The sequence below is a fragment of the Corvus kubaryi genome, unplaced genomic scaffold (genome assembly GCF_017639235.1).
Source record: "Corvus kubaryi isolate FWS band 111438036 unplaced genomic scaffold, C.kubaryi_AGA036_p1.0 37322, whole genome shotgun sequence".
NCBI lineage: Eukaryota > Metazoa > Chordata > Aves > Passeriformes > Corvidae > Corvus > Corvus kubaryi.
The window spans coordinates 6,776,816-6,804,142 of record NW_024581101.1 but is presented as its reverse complement, the minus strand read 5'-3'; the positions used below and the strand labels follow the sequence as shown (position 1 = coordinate 6,804,142).

The following is a 27,327-nucleotide window of genomic DNA, read 5'->3' as shown; positions in this document are numbered from 1 at the left end:
GAACAGCACCTGTGTTCAGGTAACACTGCCTGCAGCCCTACACAGGAACAGCACCTGTGTTCAGGTAACACTGCCTGCAGCCCCTACACAGGAACAGCACCTGTGTTCAGGTAACACTGCCTGCAGCCCTACACAGGAACAGCACCTGTGTTCAGGTAACACTGCCTGCAGCCCCTACACAGGAACAGCACCTGTGTTCAGGTAACACTGCCTGCAGCCCTACACAGGAACAGCACCTGTGTTCAGGTAACACTGCCTGCAGCCCCTGTAGAGAACAGCACCTGTGTTCAGGTAACACTGCCTGCAGCCCCTACACAGGAACAGCACCCGTGTTCAGGTAACACAGCCAGGCCAATAAACTTCTCCATCACATCATGGCCTCTTGCTTTCTAAAGATCATTTAGTAAGACGGATGGTCCTGCTACCACTTGTGCTGCTCCAAAGGCTAATTCTTCTGCCTCTTCCAACATGAGGATGTGACCCTGGACTGCCTAAATTGTCTCAGAGTCTGACTCTCATCCACCTCAAAGACTGATTGACAACTTATAAAAAACAATGCTTGCCCCATTAAAACTTTGTTTTTGTGAATCATTTCTGTGTCCCATTCACTGATCTCCTTATAACACCCACGGCCCCGTGGCGTGTGAAGTGCCTGATTCACGGGCTTCGCTCATGAATCACTGCCGTCCTCGTGGGCCACAGCAGCCCTGCACCCCCAACACACATTTCCACTTTGCACTGGGAAGTGACCCCTCAGCTGCCTGCACTCTCCCACCACATGCAGGCAAACTCTCCCCGTGGCAGTCTCTCCCCCAGCTGCTCCCACAGCTCTGCTCTCCACAGCTGCCCTGGGTCACTCCATCACCAGCAGATTCCTGCATCTTCCCCTCATCACCGCTATTCCAACTGTGCATGCACATACAGAGCCAGAGAAAACTGGAGTGCAAGTACCCCTGTTACACCGTGTGTGAGTCCTACAGCTGCGGAAATGGAGAGTCAGGAAACATTCTAACAGCACCAGCACCTCCTCCTTGCACCATAAATCCACTTGAACCTTACAGAACTGCCGGCTCAACCGGTAAAGCCAGAGCGGAAAAGACAACATGCACAGGATCTTATATTAAGTCTGTGCAGGAGCGGAAGGTTTTGTACTGCCTTGAGAGTGTTTATGTGAAGCCTACAGCCTCAGAGATGTGGCTGCTTGCATTTAAATGCTTCAAGCATTCGGCTTCAGCTTGATCTTTTGGGGGATGGAGGGGTGGGGAGCTGAAGTGGTGCTTGGGGGTGTTTATTTGTTTGGTGTTTTGGGGTTTGGTTTGGGGTTTTTTTGTATCTTGTTCTTTGTAATATGAATTCTCTTCACAGCAGGCTCCAAACACATGAAAAACCTCCTCGAAATTTGGGAAGTCTATTAAGTAATGGAAACTATTCTGAAGTGCAAAAGCTGCACTGCTGTCCACCAGGTGCTCCTTGAAATAGGATCGATCCAGTAAATTAACACTGCGGTTTCTTGCTATCTTTAAGTCATACCAGCACTTCTCACTGAGGCACAGGCTCTCCCATAAAACACTCCACACATGCTCAGCTGCACTTGTGTATACTTGCAACAGCCCTTCTGAAGAGCAAATGACATCACTTGTTTACCTCATCAGCCCACAGCTCCAGGCCTTTTTCTTTTCCCCCTCTCTTCTTTTTCCTTTTTAATTGAAATACTTTGGACACAAGTAGCTCTTCCTGCAGAGGAAACCAATTATGAAATAAATCTAATATTCAGATCAGACTATATTAGAAGGGACTACTCATCATATATGTGGTATTTCCAGATTACATCTTAGCATGGCTCACTGAGTCATCACTTCAGCATTCTCACTAAATCAAAAATTAAACAAAGCGAATCAGTCAATTAATGGGGCTGCGTCTTGCTCTGTGCACATATAATCTTTTCCAGTCCAACCCTTAACTTAATTTGGAGCAGGGAGTGCTCAGTATCTAGGAAGTGGCACTCCCTGTGCAGAGCTGGCTCCACCAGCACAGTCCAGGATGCCCAGCTCAGTGTCCGAAGCCACTGCCACACCAAGAGCACCTGGGCCAGCCACAGGTCAAGCCTGAACCCATTCACTTCCAGCAGAGACAACCCAGCACTGCTCAGTGTAACAACCACTACCAAGAACCAAAGTTCAGTGATCTCTTTTACTCCTTCCAGATACCAAAGACATTTTCTCCCCGAACCTGTGCCATGGAAGACACGCTGGGAATCTGCTCAGTTCTTCATCTCTCTGACAAACTGGCTGCACCTACAGCCATAACAGAGAGAAGATGCAAAATGCTTTGATCCTCAACAGACACAGTCACTTGCTGATTATACACACAGCACTTAGTTTTCATCAGGTGTACTTAACATGAAGGAAATGGAAGGATGGGTTCAGCACACAAGAAAGTATTTTGACCTTGAGAAATACCTTTTAAGTCTCCACTGAAGTATCTGTATCAGTACAGAGATGGACTCAACTCCATCAAATGTGATTTATGCAGCCTCTCTCCAGTTACAGAAGGGTTAGATGCTTGGTTTTTAAAGCAAAAAAATGGCCTGTATAAACTCCTTTTAGCACAAAAAGCTACAACTCCTAAGTCACCATCCACGACCTGTGCTTTTGGAGGCCTATGCCAGTGCTCATAAAAGAGAAAAAGAAGCCCTAGCACAGTTAACAGTTCTCTCCTTCCAAAGTTATGGCCATGCTGGGTCAGAACAAAGCTGCATTCAGCATCCAGCTCCTGAAGAACCTGCAAAACAGCCACATTCAAATCTTTTCTCAGCTGAGATACAGGCAAAGCAAGTGGATAAGTATTCCTGCTCCGCAGTGGCAAAGATGAGATCGTTTCTCCCTCTTACACACAAGTGTTCGTCCATTTGCTCCCCAATTCAAAACACACCCTCCTTTCCCCCTTCCCTCCTCACATGCACGTGGCTCCAAGAAAAGAAATTCTGAACTAGTGATGGAAAGAGTTCTAGTCTCATTAAAGTCTGCAGAGGAGCTTTGCAATGGATTTAGATGGGATTAAAGCATTTATCTAGATTAACAGTACCTAATAGCACAGCTAACAAACAAATTGCTCTGCATAAGGAGAAATGATGATTGTATTTTTCTTGACTGGTCACTTTTTCCCCCAACATCTCTCCCTTACCAGCATCTGCAGTGCTGTGCACATTCTAGCTTACAATATTTCCCCATTTTTCCCCAGTTTCTGGCCTGCCTGACTGGACACATGGTTCTGACTCGAAGATGCAATCACATCAGGTATCTGACCAGTTCTCTGAATGTAAGAGATGAGGTGTGACCCCCCTCTCCCCCCCTCTCTCACTAAAGATGCTGGTTTGGGTCCTTCTCCTTTACACAACAGCACTTTCCACAGAATTGAAGAAACTCAACGTTTTTCAAGTCCCACTGACTTTGCTCAGTTCAAGCTTTACACAGATGAAAATATTTGACAGACCATGTAATCATGCACAGCACTGTCCCTAAGAAACCAAACTGGGATGTCATATTTTCAACAAACGTAGGGGTTGAGTATAATTTGTTATAACTACAAAACTAAAAGCCTAAGGACTCATACTTCACCTTGCATTTGCCAGGAATTGCTGCTATGGTGAATTGGTTCAGCAGTGCAAGCTAACAAGGGAGACAACCTCAGCTATGAAGGCAGAGTGCTACTTAGATATATTTGCATCGTTTTCCTTGTACTTCATACTGTTTAGATAAATCCAAATGACTTCACAGATATTTCTGCACCTTGGAATATGACTGGAGATACCCACCACCAACCACAAACTCCTGAGTTTTGGGCTAAGTACTGTGAAAGGCAGCATTTTCCTAACAAAAGCTAGTGCTCAAGTGCTGCCACTGGGGAACATTTGCCAATAGGTTTGTCCCTGCTTGTTCTTTCATTGTGGCAAACTTCCTGGAAATAGTTTTTAATATCCTAATCACCAACTTCAAACACACTACCATTGCAAAGCCAGGCGTGCACAGCATCCTGTGCTTTAATGCTTTCCAACAAAGTACTGACCATACCAAAACTGTTTTCCCCTTTCAGTGGATGTGTTCCAGCACCTCATCTTAAAACTCCTCTATCTACAGCTTTGTCAAAACAGCTTCAGAAGAACTGCCTGCTAAGCTTCATAATTATGCTAAGTACCAGAATCGAATAATCCATGGGCGTATATGAGAGCTATCTGAATTATTAACCTTACTCAGGTCTCAGTGCAAAGCAGAACAGATGTCTGTATATAGAAGTTGCATTACTTTGACATAATGATGTGAGAACAACACAGTCACTTGGTCATTCACTGAAGCTTATAGCCAGGTTTTTTAATAATATGGACCCAGCCACAAAAACTTTCTCCCTTTCAGTTTTAAACCATGCAAAAACCAAAGAAGTTTAAGACCCCTTCTGTGGCTAAACACTGTTCAGGAGTTTTAATTATCCTGTAGAGATGGTGTCAAATTGAACTTGTGTGCAGAAGGGCAGTGCAGAGGGGCAGGGAGCTCTTCACACACCCACCCCGCTGTTTCTCGTGCCCAGGTGGTTCTTCACCCCCGTGCTGGGCACCACTTTCAGTCCATCTCACCACCAGGAGCTTTCACCTGTGCCCCTGCACACAGCCCCTGCAGTGCAGTGCCACAGCACAGGGAGGCACAGCAGCCTGGGCACCAGAGCCAGCTCAGGGGACGCTGCCCAAGGGAACCATCCCCAAACCCATGCCCTTCAAACCTGAGTGGGAGCTCCAGCACACAGCTGGATTGAGGAGCAGCAGCCAGGGAACTTAAGGAACACAGCACCCGTTCTATGTAACAGGTTTACAAGTATCCTCATATTTTTATACAAATAAGTGTTTTACTTTCCTGATATGCATTGTTGTGATTTTATGTTACTAGCTATGACACTACCAGCCCACGGGTTTTCCTTTCTCCCCCCTGCTCCATCTCTTTGCAAATCATGTTCTCTCTGGCAAATGTTTTTGAGAGTCTTCACCTGCTTTTGAACATGAATACATTAACACAATGAATTGATTTTGTTTTATTATCTTTAAGACATCTTCTACCTCTGATTACTTTGCACTTAATGCACAAAGAACATTCACACGTAATCTAGACATGTAGGGCATGCAGATTAATAATTACATGGTAAAGAGCTCCCATATAAATATGTGTCATTTACATTTAAAATCCTGTTCATTTTTCTTAACATTCTGTATTAAAGCCGATTTAAATTATATCCTAATACTGCCTTGTAATTGCAAGAGTAAAATTTAGTATTTATTCCAAAGTTAATGAGTATCTATAACTTACATCAACTGGGAAGCAATAAATTACAGTAAAATATGATTTGTTGCACTAAAACCTAGCAGAAATGCTATTGCATAGAACAGGTAGTTCCAATTCTAGGATTTACACATTAGTGCCACACATGGGAGACAACAGTCAGCAACAGTCAGCTCGGGCACAGAGATGGCTCTAGCTGATCTTTTAATCCCTCTGATGCCAAGAAGTACCATCTGAACACCACTTCCATGCTGTCTTTGAGATCCTCAACATCCATAAGCAGGGCATAAGAAATACATGGGCTTTTTTAAATCAAGACATGAAATGCAAACCCCACCATGAAACATACTGCCTTTTTCATACAGGCAACCACCTCCTCCTGCAAGAAACACTCTGGGTGCAGGTCTCAGGCACAAGGTTTAGCTCAGCTTCCGAGCAGAACAGGACAGAATGAGGCAGACATTGAGGGCTCCTGCTCCATGAAACAACTCTGTCCTCCTGAAGGCAGGTGACCTGCACAGATCACACAAACCCACCCAGGATTTCATCTGGGGCTTTGTTTTCACTACAGAATGCAAATCACTAACATTTTGAAGGATCCACTATGAAAGAGGATTTTCATACCTCTGTGAAGGAAAGCAGAACAAGAGCAAATCTGACTCCTGTTCTCCCAGGCTTGGACAGATGCCTCACAGCTGCTGGCCACGGTCACATCTGTGCACAGATTAACACAAGGCTCGGATGCCAAATAAGCCTGCTCAAGCAAACCACAAGTGATAAGGGAACAGCAGAGAACAGAAGATTTGTCTGATGAAAGCCCAAAGCCAGCGTGGTACTCCCAAACACCAGCCCCATTTGGAACACGTATTTAGTAACTACTTGGCACCGTCACTACAAGGAGAATGAGCCTTCTCAGCGTTTTCAGAAAGCACACACCTGTATTTCTAAAGACGTGAGATTTGTTTATTCTGCACAGCTGTAGTTAACATCTACAGAGTGGATAATGTACTTCACATCTGCTTCTGGTTACTAATTTAGCCAGCCTCTGAAAATGGAGGCATGCAAACTGGAAAGCCAGACTCATTACCTCTACAACCAAGACCACCAGTTGATTCCCACCAGGACCTGGCCTTATTAACCTTAGTCTTAAATTACAAAGTCACAGATGTACTCATCAGTTGCTTGATGAAGATTCATTTGCCAATCTCATCTCACAAAAGGGCTAATTAACATGAAGACATTACAGGCTGATGATTTGAATTGTTATAATGCAGGACTGCAGACAAATAGGAAGGCACCTGCATATCTGTAACAACTAAAAGCTCTCTCTAAAGTTCCAATTAACCAGCGTAATCATAAGAAATTAAGTAAAAAGCACTGAATTGCATCAATCATGGGCCTGTTCTGCAGAGTCAGACAAATAAATCCATGTCTCCAAGCGTAGCACTGGTATAGCCATGGTGGTTTGAGGACAGAAAGAAAGAACTATGTCACTTATTTGGCTATTTTATTAGGAAAGATTGAACAAGTCTTTGGCACATAATCCCTTCACCAGATCTGACAAAAGCAGAAGCAAACTCCAGGCTAAATACAGGTTAAGAGATGACTGCTCTGAATTAACCTAATTATGTTATTCAATTAGGCAACTTTAGGGAAAGGATGGCTAGCACCTGTGGAGGAAAGAAGGGCGCTGTGTGAGGGACATGAAAGGTTGGCAGCTGTGGAGAAAGCAGGTAGGACACAAGGGAAAGGGTCCACAGGGAGTCAGCTGAGAAAATAATAGATCAAAGCACAAAGACACCAAAGGTCCGGGCATTTCCAGGCACGCTGCAGCTCCAGGAGCCAAGACTCTCTGATCACTCCAGGGAAAGAGACTGGATTTGATCAGCCTCCTGACTACCGTGGTCTCACCCATAACAGCCTCTCAATGGGAGGTCCAAAGGCAGATGGTGTGAAAATCCCTGGGAAATTCCAGAGGGACATCCTGGGATCAGCTAGGGTGTGCAAATCCGCCTGGTGCTAACGCCCAGCGCAGCAGCCCACCTGCAAAATCAGCTCCAAATTATCTGCCATGGGACCCACGAAGCAGAGAAGGGCTGGAGGCATTTCTCCCCAGGGCACCACTGCCCTCTCCCTTCTTGTTCCAGGGGCCTGTCCCAGTCTCTAAGAGCTGCTTGCCCCAAGGTCTCTATTTACTACATTTTCTGGAGTGTTTGAAGGACCAGACACAACACAGGCTATACAGGGCAAGAAACCCACAGGTGCCCTGCTCAAGTGGTGTCCGGACGCACAGGGATCCTGTGGAGCAGCAGGTTTGATGCACCGCTGGAAAACTTGGTCTTTAGATGTAGGAGGGTAGAGTAGAAATTTTAAACTGCACCTGTCTCCTGTAGTAACATCAAGAGTACCTGTGTGACTTTGTTTTCCTGGCACCTTTAGGGGTACATCTGCACTGCACCACACATCACACTGCAGAATGCTGCAGGCAAGTGCCAGCTCCTCTCCTCTCAAACGAGAACTGTGTGTTTTAGTCAGAGAAGGGCTCAGCCACGGGACACAGCAGTGAGCTGACAGACTCAGCCTCCAGACCCCGAGGCAGTGCCTGCACAGAGCTGTGCTTTGCCATGCAGATGTGCCAGCCCATCCACAGATGGAGTCACAAACGCAGAGCATCCTGGGGTGTCCTGCAGATGCTTCCTCTCCCTTGTTCAGAGGGTACTTCAGCATCCCATGGTCTGGGTAGACCCTGTACCTTTGCAGGCCTTTCCCAGCATGGTCATTCCTCAAAACCCAAATTCCATGGTATAAAGCAACAAAACCCACAGAAATAATGATTTTGTAGTCAGAACAAAATTACTTAGGAAAGGAAAATGGAAGCTGTGCACTTACATGGGTCTCCCATCAAAGACAGGAGCTTTTACATCTCCAGATTCTTGGTCTGCTTCAATTTTCTGTCTTACCACTGTCATTTAGGAACTCACAGGCATTTGCTGAGGATTAGTTCAGCTCCAGACACTCTCCTTCCCCTCTGTCTTGCTTGCAACTACCTAATAGTTAAAAGGACTAAAAGCATACAAGAAACATTGCACAACCAGGTGAACAAACCACAACCAGGTATTTACAGAGCAACTCCATCACAGCACTACTGAGGACTTGTGGGTTTAGCCCAAGCATATTTACCGTGAACAGAAAAAGAGAAACTTGGACAAGTAAAATGCACTTGATCACAAGAGCCTGAAGACAAAAGAAAGCCAGAACCATTGTAGAAACTGCAGAGGGAGAACGGTTTCCCAGAAAAGGATACAATGAACATCTGAGAGTACTGGAAAAGAAATTGAGTGCCCTTGTAAGGTATACTGAACTAATCCCTTCAATGAAAAGCACTAAGACTTCATGCTAAGATTCTTCGGTGGCTAAGCTTTTCTAAACATATTCGGGGACAGAGAGATGCTATTTTGAAAGATGCCTAGAAGGGTTTTCAGGAGACAAAGACAAAAAAGTCAATGATGAGCAGTAACTGTATAATCCTGAGTCTGTACTGCCCATCTGAATGTCAGCTGTTTAATGTACAACTCTCCTCTGACGTTTTGCTTTCACGACTGCCTGCCTGCTCGGTGCTCAAGCCACACATTTTGTTCAGCTAAACCTGATCTGTGGAGAAGTTTTATCAGTGACTATTTAACAGCAATACTGCTACTAAAAACATAACAAAAAATGAACAGCTGGAGTGTTACACAGCCAGATTTCCATGCATAAAGGAATAAACACAATCTCAGGATGTATACGGTCATTGAAAAGTTTTTCCACTGAAATGAGAAGCACCAGGTTGTGCAGACCTTATTATTAATGAGACGAATTTACTTAGCTAAGCAGCCTGGAAAATCTCATCTTCTGGGGATCTGCTTTCAGTGTGAAAGCACTGCAGCAGAGCCTGTACACACAAAGCAGAGAAGACAACCCTGAAATATCAAATATTAATTAGGTACTATTCAATTAAGGAAGGCTTTCACACAATCCATGAATTACACTGAGAAAGGACTTGACCATTTTGAAGACAACTCTCAGCATCCACTGGCTCAGCGAGTGCAGGAATACCCTCCAGCATCCCTTCTGATCCAAACCAAAACACAGGCTGTTCATTTAACATATGGATGTAATGACTTAGAGAATACCCTGACCACTGCATCCTCAGTTTAAAAAAAAACATATAACGAAACCTCAGAAACCTTCAGAAGTACAGGTATTGCATTTTGGTAGCAATTTAAAAGCTAGGAACTTAGGATGACAGTCAACTTCAATACCCAGCTCTCCACCTTTATAAAAAGGTTGAAAGAGAAATCTGATCAAAATGGTTTTCTTTACAACATACCTGTTTTTTCTCAGGCAGAAGACTCAGTGTGCCATGATCTCTTGGGCTTTGGATAAGTATTCTCTAAAATGTCATTTCCGATGGGTTATGTACAGTTTAATGGGAGGATATTATTTCAGATCAGCGAGGACTCATAAATCACCTCACATAACCACTGTGCACTACTGCCTATTTAGCCAGTTCCTCCTGAAGAAGCCCACTAACCTGGATGAAGGATGGACCACAGATCAGTGCTGGAGCCCTTGGCCAGACATACTGGGCACACCACCTTAGGTGGAGGATGGCAGGACCAGCTCAAACTGGACCAGGCTGTGGCCACAGAGAACCCTTCACTATCACCCACTGTCCTCCTTCTGACAGTTCCCAAACCCATGGTGATTAAGATGGTGAATAAAATTACCCAGCACACATGACATCCACAGAGGATCCACAGCCATGGATCTGTGAAGTGCCCTGAACACCACATTCATACCCTAATTTTATCCTCACCCCCATCTCCCATAAATACCCAGTACCCTAAACTGGGTCACTGCTGCCTGGAGGGTGGCAGGGGAAAATTCATAAATATTGATGCAGGAAAAAGACATAAACTTTTATTGGAGGAGTGGGTTCTGCCTACCACACCCCAGGAGCCTCAGTGCCATCAGCAGTCTGTGGTGCCAAACCATAATTTAAAGGCTGAATTTTATGCCAACTCACCAGCCCTGTCAAGGCTTCCCATTTTCCATTTCAGCCCATTGATATCACGAGAAGTCAAGAGCCTTCTTTGGCCTCATCACCACTTCTGGAAAGGACTTGTACTCCCTCCAAAAGCTGCCTCTCCTGATGAGGCTGTGAGAGAAGATGCTCTTCACATGCCAGGAAAGCAGAAACTCCTCCACCTCTAAACTCCAACATCCAGCACCAGTCAGCAGGATTTCTGTTTCGAAGGGATGTATTTTCAAAAGAGACATCGTTTTCTGATTCAGAAGAGCCTTCTAATAATGAACTGCATAGCCCATAGCTATTTCAGGTTGGTGGTTTTTAAATAGCACAAAAAAATTCATGATAAATTATGTTTTTTAAATAACTTAGGGTAGGGAAAAAATAATCACAACCAATTCATCTATTTGCAAGGAAAAGCCATCCAATAAACACCTCCATCATAAATGGGTGAACAGACAGAAAAGTTCTCCTCTACCACTAAAATTCAGGTTTTAGCATAGAGGCAAAGAGCAGACAGCGTGAGCTGAGCTCAGTACGTCACTGATTATCTCCTCGAGAGAATAATACAGCTTTCATATCAAGAACACACAGCTATAGGTCTCTGCAAGAAATTGCTCAGAAATACAATTAGCAGGTAATGTAATTGAACAAATATGTCTCACGGAGAGGACATAAACTTCCAGTTAACCAGTGCCTGAACTGACCTTGTTATTGAGCACATTTCATAGAAGCTTAAACCACCACAGTTCAACAAATCCAGCCTCAAAGTGAAGAGTCATTCAAACCATCGATCATGGGGAGCCAGAGTTTACACCTAATAGGATCTTATGAACAGAAAGACAAAGCTGCTTGCATATTTTTCATGCAACATGTTCTATTCAAGATGTTGTTGTTGTTTTGATATTCAAACAGTTCTCACTGGCATTCTAGTTACCCATAATTTGTTCTATCAGCCCAGCCAAGAGAGCAGCGAAGTGCAGCTGGGGAGGCAGAAGGTGGTAACAGACTGAAGAAAGCTGTATGGACCCTCAGAGAAGGTTATCTGTCCTTTCACTGCAGGGATGCGTGTGCAGAAGGAGTGCAGGCTCTTTTACCAGTGTGCCTGGAGGCCCCCCCATGAAAATGCCTTCACACACCAAACCTGTGCGCCTGCATCATTTTTTTTTTGCATCAGTGAGTAGTTTCAACACCTCTGGTGTTTGCCAAAGAATCAAAGCACTAAAAATTGAAGCAAACTGACTGCTCCTGTCCCACAGTAAGATGGCACAAACACGTGTCATCACTCCTCTCCACACTTACGGGTGCTGAATTATCCTCCCTTGGTTCTAAAAGCAAGGGCCAGCAGTCCAAGGAGAAAAATATCACAGCTAGATATATATTCACTAGAACAGCTGAAACCAAAGTAACAAACTGGCATTTGAATGCCTCCGCTCTTATATGAAAAACACCTTCTCACAGTAATCAATAAGCGTCATCTCCCCTCAAACTGGCAATTTTCTGCATGTCCAAACCAGAATGTTGGTGCCCACTAGAAACCAAACCAGCACTGCAGGGTGAGCTTCACTCCCAAACATCCACCCCTCCTGAAAGTCTTTGAGGTTTGTAAAACCACAGGCAGATTAATAAAATTGACCAAGGATGAAGAAGGACTAAAATAGCTTGCTTTCTTTCTAAAGCCACTGGCAAAAATCAAACCAATTAAAATCATGATCTGAGTCAGTTTTAGTCGATTGTTAGCACCTTGGGCAAAACGCCGCTAGAGGAGAGTTGAAGTTGGTTTCCAATTTAGCTGTCAGTGCTACAAGGGAAGGGGCTTGAGGAGATGAAGGAAGGCATTAATAATAACAGAAGCAAAGATGAGAGCTTGGTCCACACCATGGGCACAGGATTTGCATCAACTTCCCATGCCTATCTGACAGCAATCCCAGCCCAGGGCAAGAATAAAGCCAGGAAGGAAAGAGGAAAACTTGAAGGGACGCAAAAAAAATCCCCAAAAAACAGTGCACAGACACATAGTCAATAAAGAATATTTTTACAAAGCAGTTTAAACCAAACGTTCCCAGAAAAAACGTTTTCAATGAGCAGGTGACAAAAGCACCTTGCCCAGACCATAATGGATGTTTCATGGACAGCACGTCCTGTCACCTGACCAAGCACAGAGAGAAGGCTGGGATCATCAGCACCAAACCCAGCAGAAATATCCCACTGGACTGGTAACTGGCACACCAAACCACAGGATGAGGACACCCTATGTATCTACGTGCCATCGACATTAGAGAATCACCTCAGCTGGCTTCATCCTGGACAACAGGATGCAGTGACAGCAGCAATATCTGCAAGAGGCCGGAGGGGACAGCATAAGGTTATCCTACAAAATACTTTGGTACTGATGGTGACCCATGGCCAAGAAGCACCACCATGTAACAAGTCACCAGCAAAGGAACGAGGCTGTGCTCTGTTTACTGCTGGATTCCTGGGACAGAAAACCATGGCAGGTGGGAAGCTGCTGTGTGCAGCCCCACACAAGCCACTGAGGCTGCTGAAGGGGCAGGCAAGTCAGGCCAATCTGCAGAGGCCAAAGGCATCCAACCAGCCCTGGAGAGTGCTGAAGGAGGAGAGTGACCTGGCCTGTGTCCCTGCACCAGCTGCTGGATGGTGGCCAGGGCCCTCTGGGGTGGCTGCAGCAATTGGCAACGCAGGGTAAATGCTGCACCGGGGCAGGACATGGCTGCACCGGGAGAAAACAGCACTCTGAGGGTGTGTCATGTACAATACACATCAATGCCAAGACGTTAATTTGCCCGAGGCAATGTGCTTATTGTACAAGGTACCTTGGAACAACAGCAGAGTGCCAGTCACATCAACAGCACATCAGGATACATCAGCCACAGGGCACCGAGGCAAGGCTGGGCCACCAAGTAATACCAACAGAATAAACACACAACTCCAAGCTGCTCTGACAGAACGTGACCCCTGACAGAAGCAGCTCAAATCTAAAAAAAACCCAAATGATCAAGCAACAACAACAAAAACAACACCACAGGACAGAAGCTAAAAATAAGATTCAGCAGCATTGCTTTTCATCAGGTCTTCTTCCGTGCCTGAAAAGGAAGAGCTTGCAGTGAGCAATACCTGCCCTCACTTCGGATTCTGGATCACAAACAACTCATCAATTCCCAATAGTTCACATGCAGCTTGAACAAGGTGTCATTTTTCTGGGGAGGAAAAACAAGAGCGAGAAACTGTTACAACTCTAAAAATACTGGGGAGTGATGAACTGGAAGGTTGGGTCCTTGGTGGACGCTGATTCTCCTGCCACTTCTCACGCACATGCGCTCGTTCGGGCAGCAGACACGCTGTGGGAGCCATGTTCAGACACCCATCACCTCTTCTGAGGGTAAGGGAGGACCTTTTCTTTGCAGGAAAGCCTGGCAAGGCGCTCATTCCCTTTTAGCTGCACCCTCCAGTGCTTCAGACTGATGTAAAGGAGGTCCTTGTGGTTTACGAGGCACTTAGAGGAGCACAGGAAGGACTTACATGTTTGTCATCCCAACTTGTGGACAGCATCCCACAGAGGCAGAGACACTGAAAAGGGACCAGTTTCCAGAGGTAGCCAAGGTGCAGGAAATAATTAATTAGTGAACTGTATTAGCCTACTGAAAGAGGTGGACAACTGACAGTCTTTGCATTTTGGGTCTTCCATCCTTAACCTCCCTCCCAGATGAGGTGAAAAGGATCGAGACATGACATGTTTCTAAAAGGACAAGCTGAAAAAAGAGGAACCTGGGTACCTACAGAGAGGAGTGTTTAATACCACAGCACCCAGAGAAAAGCCTGTGACTACAGAAGATGGGAACTTAGCTACCACCACATCACATCAAAAGAAAACTCATCAAGTTTCAGTCCTCTGCTTTGAAACCTGTCCCATGCCTTTCTCACATGTCTGCACGTCCTGATCAATTAGCTCACGTCAAAGCCTTGTTACACACACACACACACACAAGTTCTAATTGATTTACTCAAGTCAGTGGGCAAGGAATAAACTACATCTTGGAAAATAAAGCTGGGCAGACTAGGGCAGCCCGCTTCACTGCTAGAGATTTAAAAGTTCAGAAACAAAGGCAGATCTGGTTTGTTCCCACAGCTTGATCGTAAGCCTCAAACTGCCGGGTGCTCTGAGAGCTGTGTTAGCCCGGCCTAATCACCAGCCAGCCCAATGATTGTTAACATCAGTGCAGCCAGGGTATTAAGCCTACAAGTACAGTCATGCTCCATAGAAAGAGCTTGTTTATCTGGCAATAAACTTACACTGATCACAGCGGTATTAGCTAGAATTTATAAAGCATCAGCCACTCTCTCTATACAGTAAAACACAGAGACATCACAGAGCACACTGCAGATCTGAATACTGAATAGAAAATGCACATAAAACTAACATTTCCATGCTTTGTACTGGTATTTTGACTGGGTCAAAATTGATGCCACCACCTTTTAAAGACTCCTCATTCACACTGTATTTACCAAGGTGTTAATGATCCTTCAAGACCTTTGAGTCAATAATACTTATGTGAATAAAGGTAAAACATAAATAAGAAACAGATAAAGATGAAGATAATGCAAGAGACTGAATTATACAGCATAATTCCCAAAGCCAAATTTTAAAGCACAAAAGACCATAGTACAGCAGAAGTGGAGAGGCAGCAGCTGCCTTCAAGGACATCCAGCACAGGACAGGGTAAAACTTCAAACTACACAGTTTCAGCTAACAGCATATTCCTGGCAATCTTTGAGGATGCAAACCAAACACAGGATTCTGCTCCCTTTTATTCACCAACAGGGTTTTTTGCTGCTGCAAGATCGGATTTCAGGAACCAAGTCTGCTTCTCTTACATTCTTCAGTCTCTATTAAACTTGCTGGAACTATCATGGCAATTCCTTGTACACACACAAATCCCACACTGCAGAATCAAGCCTCAAAGTTACAGTTTATTCTAGCAATCTTCAGGCTTATCTTAAAACAGAACATTGATTCAACACAACCCCTCCCCCACTTTTTATAAAGAAAAGAACTGAAAAAAAGAGAGCAAACATTTAAAATATTCATCACAACAGCGGTCAGCACTATGAAATGCAAAGCATATCACACTTCCACTGAGGATTTTATTCAGCAAGGCTGATACTGAGCAGCACAAATCATGTTTCAATCTAACCTGACAAGACAGTACTGGCTCAGGCTCTGTTCTTTATAAGGTGCCACCCAAATAAACACTGATGAGCTATCAAAGTCTCTTACCAGTAGTTATTCAAACACGTCCCAGGCACAGGGATAGTTTAAAATGCTTGAAGCAGCAATAAGAACAGCAATTAGAGATCTGACTGAGGAGGCAAAAGCACTTTAAGAAAAGACCTATAAAAGAACAGGGTTTCACACTGAGTGTAAGAATTGCTGATGAATTAATGGCAATGATCTTCACAACTTCATGAAAGAAGAGCGATGCGTTATCTTCCCTTAGCGACAGAGGCAGGGCCGTGACAAACAGCTCACTCAGACACGTCTGAACGAGACGGATCACAGTGTGCTACGTTTTCTTGATTTCTTTTATAAGCCTTTTGTCACTCACTCAGGCTTCCTCATGCACACTCAGTTGCTCCTTCTGAAATACATTTAATGTAAGAACTTGCGATAGCGGGAACATGGCATGACAAGAATATACAACATTCACTGATAGGGGGCCCAAACCAGAGTGCTAACAGGTTTTGGGTAAATGAAAACTCGAGATGCTTGGCACCTTGCAGGACAGATTGTCAAGTCTCTTCTGCAGCATTTTAGGCTATCAAACCTGTGTGCTTTCACTGCAGTCTGGTATTACTATGAGTTTCAAAGGCAGGGCTGTTGGGGATTCTTTACTTTCAGTACTACCAAGTTAACCCCATCCATGCCATTAGAAAATGCAGAGACCTAATTTTTCTTTCAAGCTGTTTTATCAGTGAAAGAAAGATCTGGCTTCCAAATCCCAAATAATTTTATCTGGTAATTATTCTGTTAAGTCTGGCAGAAGCACACACTCTGAATTAAGTGAAAATGCCCATGTACCCCCACATTGCCTTCAACACACCAGTAAATGTATTTATCTTTTCTGTGACAGAGCTCCTGAGCTTCAGAAGAACTCAAGCAGTAATTCCAGCAATTTTGGGGATCACAAGGCTCACTGACACTGGTGCCACACATGGGCTCTGACAGGACTGGTAATTAAAGGACAGCACTTGTCCCAACCCAGTGCAAGCCCAGGACAGATCTTTCTGTCCTATGGTAAATGGAAAGCAAGACTTTGGAAACCTAGGCATAGGCAGGGGACAACTTGAAGACTTCATTTAAAAAACCAAATTCATTCTTGAGTGTTCGAACCAATACATTCTTGAGTTTTCGAACCAATACACAGATTTAACAAGCAACAAAAATACTCACCGTTTTATAAATTGAAAAGGTGAAAAATCAGACAAGATGACTGAAGTTTTTTTAGATCCTTGAGTTCTGACTAACCAGAACATTATAGACCCCACTGAGCTGGGTCTCCTTTCTAGATATTTAACTATTTATTGATTTATTTGTTTTTCACTTGTAAACCCAGTTCTGCCACTCTTGATTAGAGGTTCAGCCCTCTCCTGCCACATTACAATTTGGGTACTTTTCAGACAATCTGCAAAAGACCCAACTGGTAGAAAACATCCTCAGGCAATGAACTCAGCCAGATAACCTGGTCTGCAAAGGTATTTCTGAAAAGGCATTTTATTGCTGCAGAGGTATTTCTCTTAATACACTCAGTATTTGCAACAGCTTCAGCAGCCCAAATGCTAATGATTTTGCCAGCTCCTGCCAACAGTGATGATAAACACGTATCTTTGGTCTTCTTATGAAAAGCCCTGGAGTTGCAGCAAATCCGTAAGCTCCTTTTCCTCCTCGTGCCTCACGATCTCCATCTCTGCCATTGCCAACTCCACATCTCCCCTGGACTCTGGCTCCACTGATCACTCCCTGCCTCAACTTACCCCCATCACTTCTTCTCTGCTCCTCAGAAATCCACCCTCTGCACTGAGGAAATACATAGCCAGGCTGTTGTTACACTTCCAGGAACACTGATAACTTATGCCCATAATATCTCTCTTCCATTACATTCTTCAGCTTCCTTGTGCTCTCCAGAGACTTTTCAAAGCTAATTTTCCATTGTGCTAAGTTTCACAGAATTTGCTTTCTCCTGCCACCACACCACACTTTCTCCCCCTTCCATTCTCAGCCTGGCACCTCTTAATCATCCCAAAGCAATTAAAAGTTCATCCTTCACAATCAAATGTGGAGTGAAATAAAAACCAGACAATTCCACACCAAAAGGCACAGCCCCCCCGCCTCGGTACTGAGCTTCCTGCCATCCTCCACACCACTCGAAACTGTGCTTTTTTTCAGCTGTTATACATTTCAAAATCTCTTTGTAACACTCTTCAGAAGTGCCTAACTAATTTTTCTGATCATACTCAAAAGCCTTGCACAAATATCTCAGTTTTGACGGGAGGCCTTTTCAGACCAAGGGTGGAACAAGGACAGAGATGGAAAACCTGACAGGTCTTTTTCCTTAAAATAGTTCCAGTGTGCCTATTTCTCCTGAGTAACCTCAAAGAAGTTTTGCTTATGTCCCAGAGGGGGAACAAATTCAAAATTTTAAACCCTGAAAGTCGCTATGAAAAGAATTGACAACTTTTACAGCTCTGCATAATCCTCCCCTCCTCTACATTCACTAATTGCTGCCACTCAAATTAAGCATCCCTAAACAAGAACATCTACTGTTCTTAAATGAACGACTAGTAAAAAGTACAAGTTTACCTTTGTTCTGTCTTCCATGCTGTTCTCTCCTTGCACAGGAGTTACTGGATCACTATGTACAGAGCCTTCACTCCTTTCCATCACCTACTGACTGGATACCCCACACAAACAGACTATTACTTAGACTAGCTCATTACTCCCAACACCCCAGAAATCATGTGATAGAAATCCCTCCCAAAGATACAGTTATACAAACAGAACCTGAAAACTGGGGTTTGCACTGATAATTTGAAAAAAAAAAACAAACAACCAAACAAACACCGTGAAACCCAACCTCAAAACAAACAGCCCAACCCCTCTTCCAGCCAAAGAAACCAAACATGCTGCTTGCCAGTGGCCAAGTAACACAGCTCTATATGGTCAACAAGCCAGGTACAAACGAACCTCCAGCACTAAAGCAGACATTCCTTTATCAGCCTCCACAGCCAGGAAGTATCCTGACCTTGGAGTGGATCTGAAACAGGTCACACTTCACCCCAGGAATCTTTCTGCAGCTGGAGTCAGACTTCTGACCTTCTGCTGCTGTAGCTTTCCCATTAGGTGATCAAGAAGAGACTTGCTATTTGATCCTGTCTGACTTACTTCACTTTTACCACCTTTTATTGAGTTCCGCCAAAAAAACTGAAAACCCAATATCCTTTCCTCAGAAAGCAAACATGGAGCAGAGCAGGAGGAAGAGAAGAGCAGCAGATGAAAGTCACTCCAGTTCTCCTTGCCCAATCACTTGAAAGCAGTCAGCTATTTTTGGCAGTCTCTGAACGTTCAGTCACTGGTATGCAAGATGAGAAGCAAACGTAAAGCAGAGCACATGACAAACCTGCACTGACTGCACACCAGCGTGGCTGCAGAGACCTCTCTCCTCTTTACAGGCACAAGAAATAACATTTCAACATCGGCAGCGTGGGCTAGGAAGGAGCACGGGCATGATGGCCTCAAACAATTACACATCATTATTCCCTTAGGAAATGCATATGCCTGTAATTCCCACCAATACTACAACTCCCAAAAATACCTCTGCATCTTTGTTTTACAAGGAAAGGTTTTCACGGATCAGGTATTCCAGCTCTGCACCCCACAAGAAGTGACAATGGCTTGCAGTGACAATTGGGTCCATCGTAGTTTCTTATTCTCTTGCAGCACTCAGAGGAACAAAGTGTAAGTGACAGCAGTTCGGAGCACTGTGTGTAATTCCAATTAAAACATTTATCGTTTTTGAGGCAGTACTGTAGCACAACTTGGGCAAACTGAGATATAAGAGCAACACAAGAATTTCGTATGTGTACTGAACATAAAAGGCAGCTGCACAGAACTCCAGAGCAGATGTAAAATCCAAAGGAGAAATGGTTCTATGTAAGCAATTTGACAGCACATTGACAATGTGTGGAAGTAAATCCAGCCTCAGCTACTTGAACATTGTGGCCAGTACCAGTGAACAACTTAAGAGACACAATGGAAAAAAAACGGTACCTACCATCTTCTTGGTAAGTGCTGGGAAATGGCTGAAAGAACAGAATCAGCAGTAGTCCTCTCTGCTTGTGTCTGCTGGGAGGTGAGAGTGAGCGCGGCCGGGCGCGAGCAGAGCCGTGCTGTGCTTCACCTGGAGCTCAGTCTGCACCGCTCCCTTCTCCTGCTGGCTCTCTCCCCTGCCCCTCTCTCCTAGCTTTCCTCTCTAGTTCTTTCATACTTGCTTTCTATTTGTATTCTATATGCAAGAAAAAATGTCCTGCACTTTTTCCCTTCATTTAATGAAAACCAAAAATTTGAGCAAAAAAGTCACCTACAACAGAAGAGGAAAAACACTGAGAACTCCCAATTCCCCTTTGCTGGAGATATGCAAAAGCTGTCTGGACACAGTCCTTCCTGAGTGATGTGCTCAGGAGATCCCACTTCAGCAGGGGGCTGGACTGGAGGAGCTCCAGTGCTCGCTTCCACTGTGGACCATTCTGTGATTCAATACCCAAAATGAACAGAAAAATCAAACCATTAGATGAGTGCTAATTACCACAGGATTTGAATAAACAGGCTATGGGGGGCAGGGGAAAGTGGCTCAGAACTCCTAAACTTCCATAATTAAACTCAGTGGCTAAAACCTGAGTGAAGCTGCTGGAAGCGCAGAGCTGATGGTCGTCACCTCTCCTGTGCAGTCCCTGGGGAAGCCACTGGCACGTGGGAATGGTCACCTGCAGCCAGGAGAGAGAGGGAACTGCCCAACTCCTGCCCAAGGACAAGGACAAGTCGCCCGATACCTTCGCCACCGGAGGCTGGGGCCGAGCCACCGGCCCTCGCTGTCACCACGCCGAGCTGTGTGTCACTGCCCAGGGGTCTTCCTCAGGGGCCTCTGTGAGGTGACAACAGAGCTGCCCCGAGAGGGCTCCAGAATGTTCCAGATGGTTCCAGAAGGTTCCACAAAGGCCTCACCAAACCTGGCAGGAACACTGGTGCCACCTTGGTATGTTTTCAGGGAATGGAGGAGGGAGGAGACCAGAAGGACAGTCAGGTGGGTACTGCCACTGCTGCTCCTGCAACCCCACCTCTGGGACGTGTCAGCTGCTAAAGCTCACAGGAACAGGGATACAGAAACCCACCGGAGCAGTTCAGCACCGCCACTGGATGCCCTGCGCTGGCGTCTAAGAGTGACCAACAGAGGAGAAGCTGTCACTTTACAAAAGTGACACCCAAAGCAAATGCTGTGCAACTCTTGGGTCAGATGAGGATTACACGATGCCTACCTCTGATCTGATCCCACTAACACAAATGGCATTCATCCTAAACTGGGTGGTAACTAAAAGCACATGTATCAAAAATACCAAGCACCGGTTAAACAATTTATTCTTAAAGCAGCCAAGAGAGCCTTACCTCAGGTGTGTCAAGCCTCACTCACAGAACAGAGGGATCTCTGTAAACACACCTTCATTTCAGCTACAAGCACAACCAGTGCCAAGGGTAACAAACCACCACTAGTTCAGATTTAGTCACTCTTGAACTGTGTACATGTAATGCAGCCCAGATCAATGGTAATTCGATTGCTATTTCAGGAATATCTCTTCTTCCCACTTCATTTCTGTCCTCTGCTCCCCCCCACCTCACAGTGATGCTCTAATTATTCAAACAACGTAAGCAGCGTTCAATCCATGCCAGCCCTTTCTTCCTTTAGCACTGACCTTGCCTTATACATCACTCTCACAAAACTAATTAAGTAGAGAACAGTCTCACTTTACACTCTCTTCATGAAAAGAACTGAATTGTTACCTGCCTGAGGGTGCAATTCAAATTATTTTCGCCTTCATTTCACTCAGCAACACAATACAAATATTGAGCAAGAAACCAGACCAGGCAATTCAAGGAAACCCTTTATCCAATATACCACACACAAAAATAAAAGGATTATTGTAAATAACATATATAACATAGTTGTCTCATTTTGGTTTTTAACCTGCATTTTCATGTAAGCTTGACCAAGACATGTTCTGGGAAAAGCAGGGAATTTTGTTAGGCCAAATGACGTAGTTGAGGAAAGAACAGTTTGGGGTACACAAGCTCTAGAGCCAGGCTCAGCTAAGAGGAATAGGAGTGGCTGAGAAACCTTCAGTCCCACAGAAGAGATCTAAGACCACAGAATCTGTGAAAGCATCCAGCCACTAACAGGGCAGTTCCTCTCCAACATACATCAACACCAAAGTCCTGGTCTGAAAATGCTCAGCTGTAGGCTAGCAAGTGAAGCTTGTCCTCTTAGAGCTACAGATGTTTTGTTTGTACACAGGACACCTCTGGATTTACAGAGGTTTTTATAAAAGCATGGATTCACTGCTTGCAGGGAGATTGAGGAACGGGATTTGCCCTGTCTTCGGTCCTGCAGAAGTGGTTCATGCAACTCTGGAGCCATGTCTTCTTCAACACACCACAGCAATAACACACAGTGAGGAACAGAAGCAGAAAAGGAACATTCATCTGACCCACGGCTACGCTGCAGCAGTAAAGTCCCGAAGCACAGGGGTAAGACCAATGCCTTGCAGGAAATCACAGTAAATGGCACAAATACAGTTAATGACAAGTCTCCAGTATACTGTGGGTGGCCACAGACCAGAGATGCCAGAAGCCTAAGCCATGCATTCTTATGCATCTGCTGTGGCTGCTGGTGCTCCTCCTTTTGCAGCGCCCTGCAATGCTCTGTGGGGCTACTCATCCTCCAGGCTTCATCTGCCTGGGAGTTTTTCCTTTGAAGATGAGATTTGACATCTGCCAAGAAGCAACTATTATTAAGTTTCCCTCTAGAAACAAAAAAAAAGATGACTCTCTTTTACTACCTTCTGTACAGCACGAGTTCTTCGGCATGGACAGCCGCCACACAAGAACCAACACTGTAACAAACCCCAGAGTGTGGAGCTTGTCCCTGAAAATCCTGCCTTACTGTGCATTTCTTCAACACTGAAAATCATTGAAGAGCATCAGCACTAATGTGCTGGCATTTTGATCTCAAGACTGCTTCTGACTTTTGAGTTGCTGATGTTTAACCAACGTATGTGAGGGGCCACTGTCTTGGGATTTAAGAGGGAAGGATGTTTCTTTTATAAAGAGTTACTGTCGTTTGTGGTACCAAAGGCAGTCACAGATAATGAGTCATAACAGGAGGTAGTTACTGTAAATATTCCAAGCATGGGCACATTAACAACCACCCACTAATCAGAGGCAATGCCACAGGCAGACACAGAGAACTCCCACTGGTGTCAATGGGAATTTTGAATGGATCAGGACCTCAGCCAAGCACTAAGCTTCTATTGTAACCTGCAGCATTAATATCCAGGATGGTGTGGGTCGTGCCCCAGATTTTGGCTGTCGCTTTCCAGTGGGCAATGCAGGCACCTATTCAAAGTGGATCAGCAATCTCAGACAGGAGGCTCAGAGATTTCTAGTGTGAAGCGAACAAAACAAAAGCATTGAGTTTAATACTAATTCTTTGGTGTCATTAAATGTTTATAAAACAAACACAAGTTCTGATGCGCAAGTCAATAGCACCAACTGACCACAAAAAGACCCAATGTGCTGCTGGCAAACATCTGCCTGAACAAACACTCAAGTTCATATCCTAAACTGCAGCTGCTGCTGATGTTTGGTGGGGCTTTTTGTCCGAAATGCAAAAGAACTGGCACCCAAATTTCTGACAAAAAGACTAAGAAATGTGCTGCCTGTGACCGGAGCTGGCCAAGCGGCACTTGCGGCTGTTAGCACCGTGCTCCCTTCCCCCTTCTCACCCGGGTCTGCACTTGCTAATTTTGATTCCGTGGACTCAGACCAAGACGTGGTCAGCTTACATGAGGCTCCTCTTCAGTCCCTGAAGTAAGTTACTTTCTCATGATTCAGTACTATAGAAATGTAACTGTTGAGATCAGCTTCTTTATTTTTGTCAGCTTTTCTCCAGACCTTTCAATCACAAGCTGCATTATACTGTATTCCCATAAAGCCACGAAAAGCAGTGATACCTCAAAATTCTGACTTCTGTTTCTCCTGCCAAGTGATTTCTCTAAGTGCTTTGTTTTCTGCTGTCACTGAATTAGAATAGTACCTGTGCTTCCAAAGTCTTCACTGTTACTGTCACTATTTCAATACATTCTTCTCAGATTAGAAGCTTTCAGCTTCAAAAATGCTCCTATTTTGCTTTCTGCAGAAGAAAATACACTCTCTATTTTCTCACTGCTTATGGCTGAGGTTATCAGACTTTTGGACAAAGTTACCCAAGTTTCTTGTGGTGACAGCATGGTGACAGGAAAGATCCCCCTTCATCTGCTTTGACGGGGAAGCCAATAGTAGATAATCCCCTTAGTAAAAAGAAAAACAAATGCAGATGAATCCATTCCTCAGATTTAGTTTCAGACTCTCTGCTCCAGCTCTTGACTTTGCTCAGAGGAGCCACACAAACTGCACAGCAGCCTCCGGGAAGAGTCTGGCTGTAATACCAGACAGCACGAGCTCTCTAAGGCCCAGGTCCAAAGGACAGGGCTTTCAGCACATCTCAGCTCCCTTTCTAATGCCCAATACTCTCCTACTGCCCCACAACTTCCCCCCCCCCCCCAATAAAAGATAAAAAAATCTGTAATTCAAAATAGGTTATGTTGATACAGCCCCAAGGACGGCTGGGGACACTCCATGCACTGTTCTCAAAGTGTGAGGCAAAAACTTTTTGGGGGAAAACTGTGGTAAGTCCCCTGCCCTGGCACACCCGTGGCTCTGCACAGCAGCTCCGGGGCAGGACAAGAACCTGTGTGGTGGGAACTGCACTGTCCTGGGAATGCACCCGGGGCATTCCTGAGCACAGAGCTGCCACCAAGCTGCTACCAACCCTTAGAGACCACGGCAGGATGCTGAGCTGTTCTTCTCCAGAACCTCACGTTCCTGCCAACCCTGGAAACAGCGCACAGCGAGGAGAGACACGGACACCTGCCCCATGATGAAACCAACCCAGAGGGGACAAGGCTGCTCTCTGGAACCAGCTGCTTGCTACTACAAACAGCCTCCACCCTGGAGCAGCAGCAGTGCTGCCCATCTGCCTTTGGGAAGCAGCTGGGAGGATACCTGGGCTTACAGCACCCTGCATCTAACTCTCACACAGTCTAAAAAAAAAATAGGGGGAGGGGAAATCAGCGCCATAATGTGCCATAATCTTATAGCTACACACTCACAGTTAATGCAGCATCTTGCAGAAAGTAAAGGTGCACATCCCTGACTTCGTTCTGTTAATCCATGAGCTTTATTTAGATTAGGCTAGATAATTCTCAAACATCCACAACCACTTTTAAAAGCAACCAGATATCGAGCAGAACACAGTTCATCACTTGGTTTTCTAGGCAGGACTTGTAAGTGGGACCAACAAACTCTAAAGCAAGCAGTTACTTTCCTCTTTGGCTTCAGAAAAGTGAAGAAACCCCAACTATTTTGAGTAATGATAGATTTTGATACTTCTGTAACACCTGCAGAACTCCACTGACACCACAGACTTTACAAACGGGTAATTTAACTGCAAATAACCACTGCAAGGCAGTAAGTATTTGGTCTGGATTGTGCTTATTCCCACCAAAATCCACAGCCTTTCAAGGTTCTGTATAAATCAGTTTTGTCTAAAAAGACCCACCCCAAAAGCCGACTGAAGAAAGTGTCTTTGAACAGCTTACACAGAGCAGCTCTTACACTTGGGCTGAACATGGCCCTCCCCAAGCTCAGTAGGGAACTACAGCCAAGACTCATCTCATGCATGGCCCTGCAATGCCTAAGGAAGCTTCGGGAGTAAGAAAAGCTGACACTGCTCTCACTGAGAAGTATTCCACATTTATTAGGCAAATATAACCCTGGGACACCTGCATTCACAGCAGGTATTAAAACTACACCATGTTATCTTACAGAATGGGGGGGGTACATGAACATATCACCACAATAAACTACTCGTATATGAAACATGATTATGTTGTTCTTTGAAAGAGGAGTTAACTAACTTAAAAACACAGAGCTTTCTCTCAGGACTCCAGTGCCACAGTACAGCTGCAGAAAAACGCAGGAAATGGTATCCCATCCTTTCCAGGCAAATTACTGTTTTACTGTATTAAAAAAATGCAACCAAACCAAAAAATCTAACAAAAAACCCACCCATCACTGCCTGGATTTACTATGGCTAGAGCCAAATTAAACAGCCCCACTTAAGAGTATTAACACTTGCAATCACCAAACGAGAATTCAGGCGGTTCAGAGGAAAAAACATTTCCTATTTTTGTCTACAACTCGAGAGGCTGAAGAAGACCATGCAGCCTATCCATAAACTAGTAAATATTAACTCCTTATCACCATCCCCGGAGCCTTTCTAAAAGCGTATTTCACAGGTGTTAACCATGACTCATTTGCCTACAGCGGTACCAAACCACCTCACACAAGTACCGGCTCCTCCTGCTGTATCTAAAACTGCCTCTTCACTTGGTGATAACAGAGAAAGTTTTTATATGAGCTCAAAGAGCGTAGCAGCGTCTCCTGGAAGCAGAGCATCAGCACCAACTGCTTTTCTTGGGAGCCTCAGAATATTCACCTTCTGGTACCCTGTCACCACTGACATCAAAGCCTTGCACGTCTAAGGCACTACTGACTCATTAACAGCAGGTACAAATGCCTTTGTCCCACTGGTTTGCCATGTGCCAAAGCCTGTACACATGCAATTTCCGACATGAAATATGTCACTAAAACTTATAATCATAGAATGAAATGGCATATCTAAGCTTGATTTTAAAAAACAAGCTTTCAGGCAAGCATAGCACAAGTACGGCAATTTCGTTTTGTTTACTATTATAACACAGTTCTAAATCATGCAAAATAATTCCTCAGAAAGGCGGGAATCTTTTGTTCTGCATTGCTTAATAAATTATTTAAAGTGCAATTTAGTGAATAAGGCCACCATAGAAGAAAATCAAAACCAACTCAACTTCAAAGAACATACTGTAAAGGCAAAAAAAATTTATCTAGAAATATGTAAGGTTTTGAAATGCATCTGAGTGGTGAACTTGATTGTGTTGTTGAGAAAAAAAATGTGATGCAAACGCTAAGGTTTTGGACATAGAACATAGTGAGAAGGGGAAAGACAGAGCTGGGAAAAAAAAAATTTAAAAAAAAAAAAACCACCAAAACAGCTCTCTAAAGTGTTAAATACAAACTTTCAAAAATCATGAAACCAAAAGGCTTTTTATCAAGAATAGAAAGGTTGACTAGCTTTGATTCGGCTGCTAAAAAAGTAAATGACAGGGAAGTGTCCCACTCCGTTTTACAAAACTAGTGAATAAGGAGTAGTTTTTGGTCCTGCGGGGAGGCCCGGCCCACAGCCCTCCCCGGGTCCCCCCCAGCCCAGCCGGGCGCCAGAGAGCACACGGGGGCACGGAGGAGCACTGGGGCACCGCTCCGAGGGACGGCGAGCCCCGCACCGGCCCCACAGCCCGAGCGGGGCCGGGCCCGGGGGCAGCGCCACGGCTCGCCACGGCTCGCCCCCGGGCGGGCCCCGCACCCGGCAGGGCCCCCTGCGCTCCCCCCCCCCCCGT

The 27,327-nt window shown here is 44.9% G+C and overlaps 1 protein-coding gene across 2 annotated transcripts in view; it reads right to left on the bottom strand.

Moving 5' to 3' along the window:
• The window catches only part of FGF13 (fibroblast growth factor 13), a 238,165-nt gene that overhangs the window by 209,764 nt on the left and 1,074 nt on the right, over positions 1–27,327 (bottom strand). The window lies entirely within an intron of this gene.